General features: G+C 43.4%; 1 protein-coding gene across 1 annotated transcript in view; it reads right to left on the bottom strand.

Annotated features, from left to right (window-relative positions):
• Window positions 1-7,887, bottom strand: part of RASGEF1A (RasGEF domain family member 1A) — a 264,654-nt gene extending 256,767 nt beyond the window's left edge. Inside the window, exon 1 of the mRNA XM_018555935.1 lies at window positions 7,638-7,887. The gene's annotated coding sequence lies outside the window, so the exon portion shown is untranslated. The remainder of the gene's footprint in view (window positions 1-7,637) is intronic.
• Window positions 7,888-8,194: the final 307 nt, after the last annotated feature.

Here is an 8,194-nt window from a genome sequence, read left to right on the forward strand (position 1 = left end):
CGATCATCTTCTTCTTTACAGTAATTTTTCAGGAGTCCCTACAGTGCTCGTGACGGTCTCTGATCCAGTACTGACTGCTGTGTCCTCTGTGTCCAGGGCCGTCTTTAACGCAGGGCAAAAGGGGCAGTCGCCCAGGGCCCAATCATTGTTGTGGGGCCCAAAGCAGCTGCCCCTTCAGCCCACATAAGCAGTGGCGGAACCACCGCCGGTGCGGGCGCACCAGGGCCTCGGGCCTCTAGGGGGCCCAGCACAGTCCCAGCGCCGGATCGGTATCCAGCGGCCAGCAGGCCCCCCATCTCTAATGGGTGGGCCCAAGAAATTGTTTGCCCAGGGTCCAATCAGTATTAAAGATGGCCCTGTCTGTGTCCCACGATGTCTGTCCGCATGCACGCTCCCGGCTGCGTGCATTGACTTACACTGTGTCTCTCCTCTTCTCCCAGCCGAAGATCTGCGCCGTCCCCTTCATCCTGCACGGCCGCTCAAGAATCTTTAGATCTTCAGACGGGACCGAGTGGCGAATGGAGGGAGGTACTGACAGTCAACTGGGAGGATGGGTGGTCCTGGGTATGCCATGCTCATGTAGAAATTGCCAGTGTTAAAATGCTGGTGACCACATAAAAGATGCTGCATCACCAGGGAGCCTTGTAGCCCATATGTGGCACTACTGTAAAAGGTGACAATGCTGTTTTAAATTTATAAGGACCAGCGCTGTCAGCCTACAACAGGAAAAGCCCCTGGCACATTGAAACTGATAGGATCAATAGGTGTGTTGGACAGAAAACAAGGGCATGAAGCTGAAGATAAAGGACTTTTTTACTTTACAATGAAATGTGTATATTTTTGCCTTTACGTACAAAATAAATAACATTCAAGAAGTATAATAAAAGAAGTCCATCAGCACAACAGATCTTTTCTAAGCCATCTTAATCATCAGATTCCTACACTCCAACAGCTCGGTGCTTCACAGATTCACCATAGACAATTTCAAGAAATAATCATTTCTCAATCGATCAATATCATGAGAGACATTTTACAAAAACAGATCAATCATAGCGCATGTAAGCAATGAAAGGAACTCTTCAACCTGAAATTGGAAACTGACTTACTTTAACAAAAGAAACATATTGTTGTAACACAGGACATTATACAAAAATCGGACAAGTGTATGATGTGCAGGTAAACTGGCAGAAAAAAATGATGAAGTACTACAGTAAGGTTTATTCTAATCTGCCCTAGAATGGAAGTGTACCATGCATTTTACACTCGACTCCTTAGATAGATATCCCACTGTGAGAACTCAGCTGTGTTGTCTGCAAAAGCCAATCTCTGCACTCACCTTTACATTACTTGAATAGAAGAGGCTGGTGATGTCACATGGGCCATCTACTTCAAATTTTCCCACATTCTGGGACACAGATAACTTTTCCCTAAACCATCAAAAACTAAAAAAAAAAAAATGTTATGGCTAGATACACTTCTAAGGGCTTGTCCACAACAACCTATATGCCTATATGCTAAACCTAGCTACTTTAGTGTGTTGGGTCCATAGCTTCACAGAGAAGAGGCTGCCCTGCATTGGAATATATTCTGCCCTTTCTTCCTATTAGAATGTTCTCTGTTAGTACTTAACCTCAGCAGCACAACTGAGTGGCTCCTTGTGCTGATTTTCCCTCTTCCGCTGTATAGGAGCCTGCAAGAGGCTGATACCAGGTCAAATTTAGGTACTCACACTGCTTGCATTTAAAAAAAATACTTTTAATGATGTATTGATAGATACAAATCTAAATTAACTTTGTCCTGGAGTATGTCTTTCAAAATGAAACCAATCAGAGCGCAGTACATGTACTGATTGGTGCACTTATGATCTAGCTGTTTACAAGAGCTTTTTTAAATAAGCATAGTTACACTATTGCAGTTTTCTTTTCCTTTGGGAAGTTGAGTAAAAAATGAGGGCTTATTAAAGAGGATCATGTTAAGGATTTATCATAAATGCTTCCTCAAAGTACACTGCCTGACCAAAAAAAAGTCACACACGCTAATATTTTGTTGGACCTCCTTTAGCTTTGATTACGGCACGCATTCACTATGGCATTGTTTCCATAAGCTTATGCAATGTCACAACATTTATTTCTATCCAGAGTTGCATCCATTTTTTTTACCAAGACCTTGTAGTTATGATGGGAGAGTCAGTGCTGGCATGCTTAAACTATTTTCTAGTCTGTGGAGGACTTGCTGAAGAAGAAGGGGGCACTGCTGCAGGAATTTCTGCTGCCATCTTGCAGCATTATCAGCTAAGTGACACCTTCCAGGGCCATGTATTTAGACAATGGACACATCCCTGCCCCTCCCCCAGATATGAAGACCATTAAGGATTTGTATGCCAAAATGATTGGTTAAACCCAGAATTGTTTTTATTTTCACCATAACTTTTCCTTTATACTTGCTTTTCAAAATAGCAAACAAGATAATTAAGATATATCTGTACATCAGATCAAAAAGAGGGACAACTGAGGAGGAAAGAGGGACAGGGGATTTGGTTCCAAATAAGGGATATTTATCACCCCACTGTGACGTCATTGCGAATGCAGCACCTACCCCCTCACCCTAGTGAGATGCTCCCCTTTTCAGTGTTGTGGTAGTTTTCTAGGCTTTCTGATACATAGTGCATCTCCTGATGGGACTTTCTCTGTAGTTTACTTGATATAGTTGGTTAATTTATCACACTTATAGCATCCCTGCACATTATTGTATTTAAAGTGTATGTAATGTATGATCCCTAATGAGGTACAGACCTTCTGTTATGGGGTTGGAGGAAGTAACCATTAGACTACAAGTGTGGTGATATTATCACCCGAGTACAACGTACTCCATTGAGAACTGCAGCAGTAGAAGATGGGACTTGAATGGATTGACGCTACTGTGAGGGCGGAGCCACTTACAGCTGTGCCGAATTAAAAATATACTGAAGCCTGCAGGGAGAAGTATTCTGCTATTTAGGTAAGTAGGGGAGAGGTTAGAAGGTGGTGGGTCACAGAATGACACCTTGTCACACCCTAAATATGGGTGTAACATGGAGCAAGGTATGAAATGTGTGCTTAATGTTTAAGTTCTCTCTGTGAACTGCAACCCCCCCCCCCCCTCCCCCCCATGAGAGGGGAGGTGTTCTGTTGTTTTAGCACACTTTCTGTCCTAGAGTGACAATGTTGCTTCTTCTTTTACACAGTACAGTAAGGGAGCATTGTCACCAGAATTGTGTCACAGGAAGTGTGTTACAAACAGGTTTACCAGGTAAAAATAAAGGAAAAAGTCTGAAAACAGAAAACAAATGCAGCCACCACATCTAAGGACTGGTAATCTGCAATATAGACACTCCTCGGTTTACGATGAGGTTATGTTCTGATAAACCCATCAAAAGGCTATTGTAAACAGGGGAGTGTACTGCAGCATGCTGTACTGCCATGGTCGAAAGCAGAAGCAGAAAAAGCAGCAGAAAGTACAATGGGGAGCAATATAGCCAGACTGCTATTGGCTATTTTAAATTGCAATAAGAGGCTGGCTATTGAAGCCCCACCCACTAATAGGAGGAGTGGACCTGAGAGAAAAAGTGCTCACTCAGGTCCGCTCCTCTTCTCAGTGGACGGGTGTAATAGCCAGCCTGCTATTAGGTATTGCAATTTGAAGAGAGTCAATAGCAGTCTGCAGAGGCAGGTCTTTAATTAGGCAAATTAGGCTGTTGTCTAGGGCCTCGTGCTCTCAAGGGCCTTGCGGCCGCCTAATTTTCCCAGCATTACCTTGCAGGCACAGCCAGGCAACCTTCTGAGCTCTCAGCCCTGTTGCTGTCAACCTGAGAACTCATCCGATTCCTCCGTCTATCCACTCTGCCTTCTGGAGCTCCACCCACCAGCCAATGAGGAGAGGCGCCAACTGTCCCATTCACCGCACGAGGATCTCAATCTGGCTGGAAAGACGGATTTTATCGTCAGAGGCAGTTCACATGGTTGGCACGAGACATGGCCTGCACTGCCCTGGTTGCACCCAGCACGCACAGTCCTGGTGAGAAGCGGCCTGCACAGCCCAGGTGAGACCCGGTCCCGGCCCACACAGCATTGGTAAGACCCCATGGAGCACTGGTGAGACCCTACAGAGCCCTAGTGAGACCCCACAGAGCCTGGGTGAGACCCCCACATAGCTCTGGTGAGACCCTACACCAGGGATCTGTGGGGTCTCACCAGCCTGGTTAGACCCCACAGGGCCCCAGGGAGACCCCACAGAGCCCTGGTTAAACCAGGGCTCTGTAGGGTCTCACCATGGCTCTGTAGGGTTCTGTAGGGCTCTGCGGGGCCTACTATCCAGGCTGGTGATACCCCACATAGCCCTGGTGAGATCCCCACAGAGCCCTGGTTTAACCAGGGCTCTGTGGGGTTTCACCAGGACTCTTTGGGGTCTCACCAGGGCCCTATAGGGTCTTACTAGCCTGGAAGGAGACCCCACAGAACCATTATGGGCCTGAGTGGGGCCTCATGTTTAAGTTTCGCCTTAGGCCTCGCAAACTGTAGAACCACCTCTGCCAGTCTGGCTATTGCTCCCGGCATCTTTCATTTATCTGTTGGATGCGGAAGCTAGCCAGCAAGTGAATGGTTTTACAGGGGAATCGAGGCACCTCGGGGATGGTTGCTTGAGTGTTACCATTAACTCTCAAGCAACCAGAAACTACAGTTATCGGGCACCTACCGATCCCCGTGGGTGCTGATTAACTGGGAGTTTACTGTACAGTACTATACAGTAAATTCCATCATAAATGCAAAAGATCATAACTCGATCATTTGCAACCCGAGGTGCATCTGTATAACATTTCTGTTTTTGAGTTTAGATACACATTAAATATAAAAACAACCAAAACCTAAAATGTTTACAAACAATCCTGAAATGTTACAGAATTGCCTCTATTTATTTCTAGTCAAAGCTCATCCATGTCACCCTGCCTGCAGTCAAAATATTTTATTGTAGTTTTAGACCTAAAAGGAAAAGGGTTAACATCTCTGTTAGGTTTATATTTGTGTCTGTGACCCCACTGAAGAGCTTTTAGAAGGAGCAGTTGTCACTGAGACAGGAAGGCACAGACAGTAATAAAAACATTGTCATACGTCCTAACCCTTCCACACTCGACAAAAAATATTTTTATTGTATCACCATTGGAGGTTTTTCTATCCTTATCCTCACAGGAAGTAAGGGAAAATCCCTGGAATAGGGACAAGTAATAAAAACCTGACAGAGACTCTAACCCTTTCCAGCTCCAACCAACACAACAATAACATGGTGTTGGACTTTAAGTCATCAAGCAGGCCCTTGGTGTCCTCACTTACAATGCAGGACTACTAGCCCTACATTTTATGGGATGAAGGCAGAGTGCCAGTGACTAACAAACTGGCTTGGGTGCACCAGTTATGCAGCTGGAAGGAAGCCTGAGGAAGCAAGGGAGGCATAGTTGCTTTTTATGTTCCCCTAGACAAAATACGTATTCCTGAAGTTTAGCCTTAAATTATATCTAAAGACTATTTTTGGGGTTATAACACCTGGCTGCTGGCTCCTGTGAGCCCTTTTTTGAGTTCTTAACTCCAGGAGTCAGAAGTGGGCTTCTCGATTATCTGATCACTGTAATTAGTTGTCATAGCGGTCCCATGATTTGGAGCTGGTCCTATCAGCTCTTGATTGTAAACAGTGGCTGGGAGCTGGGTGTTGGTGACAGCCCAGTCACAGTGCTGGGAGCACAGGGGTTGAAATCCTATCTATTTTTTTGTTGTCTGTGCCCCTACATTTTCAACACTTCCTCAGTTTATCCCGAGCTTTCTCATTTTTTTTTAGGAACCTTTATAATACTTTTTAGGTCTTAGGGAACCCCTGATAAACCAGTTCATTGGGACTAGGTGGAATAAATGTTGCTGACATTGGTTGTCAGTGGGAGAAACCCTCTTACAATACTGGTCAGAAAGCCAACCTAACAGACCGCTAAAGGGATCACTGGTGTTTTGCCATTGGCCCTGCCAAATAACATTGGGCCTTGAACTAGGCCCTTGAACTAGACAGTTCAGCCACAGCCCAAGGAGCCCCAAGGTAATTCTGGAGGGACCCAATGGTTTCACATAGCCCTGGACGAGAATGGCTCGTCTATCTTACCATTAAAAAAATTTTTTTGTCTAAACATGGGAGATCCATTCATAAGACCTCATTAAAAAATCAAGAGGACTAGCTAAACTCTTTAGATAGCACCACACTATGATATGACGGTAGGTACACTATAAATGTGGATGGTTTGCCAAGAGCAGCACTAATCAGAATTTAGTCTGGATTCTTCTAGTAAAAGTATCTGATGGGTGATATTAGGAACAGCGTCACTTTTCCTTCAGCTCAAGTTTTTTTATATCAGTCCAGATGCCAAACTAAGTTGAACATAAGTTGCCTGGCAGGGTGCATTATTAAGTGTCAGGTGAAGTCCACAACCAACACTCAACAAGGTACAGCTAAAGATATTGGTAAGGTGAATTGATTGCGTTATATTGATCATTGGTGAAATAGTTCTTTGAATAATAAGACAAAAGTTAACATTTATGATATCTGAGGAATATGAACTTTTTTTTTTCCAAAAACTGATCGATATTTGACCCATATAATTTTCATGAATACACACAAAGCACAATAAAGCTTTAATGCTATTAGATGTAACACCTCAAATGATACATTTTTATGTCTTTTATCACTTTTTTGCATATTAAACATTCGTAGCAAATATTTACATCTCTTTCGCATTAAACATGTTGCAATTTAAAGGATAATATTTTGTATCACCTAAAAGAGAAGCAGTATTTGTTCCCCTTCTGCAACACAGTTTGCTGCCTAGTAACTACACTTGATTGACAGTTACATGCTCATTACAAGTGTGAAAGGGAGGACATTGTTACAAATGGGAAATAGGAAAAAAAGATGATAATTTCAGCTGTCAGATTGCTGTATAGGGATAATAAAGTATGACTGACACCTTCAATAAAGATAAAACAAAACAGCACAGAAAAATAAAAGCACCCTATAGGGCTGACTTCATATTAAAGAATATGCAATCGTTTTCATCCAATAATGAAACACAAGTCATAACTGTGAATAAGCGCAGTGTTAAGTAGCTTCTCTAACACTATCAGACATATTCAGTAATCCAGTACAAATGATGTGCTCAATGCAATAACCCATAGCGACCAGATTTAGAGTTTTCTGCGCGCAGATAGGACATGATTTATGACCGGAAGCTATGGGTTTCTAAACTCATCATTACATATTGCGTTTCTTTATTAAATAGGATTTTATGAGGTCGAAGAGATTTGATTCCCAGAGACAGTTTGCTGTTACTACAACATGCTGGACAACTATCAGAACCTAAGAACCAATGGCAACAGGTATCCAACCATCCATCATTCCTGAGCAAGGTCACCATGGATGGTTCTGCAGGTGGTCCTAGTGTATAAAGGTTTATGTACTGTTACAGTGGAAGCATTTATACCTTGCGTCTTTTGGCTGGAAGCTTGCTAGTACTAACCAGCCATGGGAAATACATGATGATTTAATATAGGTGTTGGCTATCATTTCCCTACCTTCAGCAGGTCTGGGCTTGCGGCTCTCTCTTTCTTGTAGCACAAAGGCAGGTGAAAATGCTAGTGAGATGCTAAGATGCTGGTCCGTTACCCGGCTTAGCACTGGCTTCTTTCAATCTGCTCCAGCAGCCTGTATTGAGTCGAGTGTCTCATTTCTTATCTTACTGCAGGGGGAGCATGTGCATGAGCAAGGGAGACAGGGAGGGAGCGATGTAGTCAACTGGAGGGAAGCTGCAAGACAAGAAAAAGAAATAAAATCAGCCAAGACAAACGCAACACTCAAGCACAGCATAAGAGCAAAAGGGATGAATCCAAGGGCAGTGATCAAATGAAGAACAAACATTGAAATACCTCTGCCTGCATGCAGTATGATAAAGACGGATCAGGAGTAACAGTAAAAGCATATATTAGAACACATTTGTGACTGATGATTTTATTAGGCGAAACCCTTATTACAACCTGCACTCAGTTATACTGTACTGTGTATGCCCAGCCAAAACATATATTATTAATAGTACAATTCTAATTCTTAAGCTGGGTTCACACAGAGAGAGTTT

This window comes from Nanorana parkeri, unplaced genomic scaffold, assembly GCF_000935625.1.
Source record: "Nanorana parkeri isolate BGI_ZX_2015 unplaced genomic scaffold, ASM93562v1 scaffold218, whole genome shotgun sequence".
NCBI classification, from domain to species: domain Eukaryota; kingdom Metazoa; phylum Chordata; class Amphibia; order Anura; family Dicroglossidae; genus Nanorana; species Nanorana parkeri.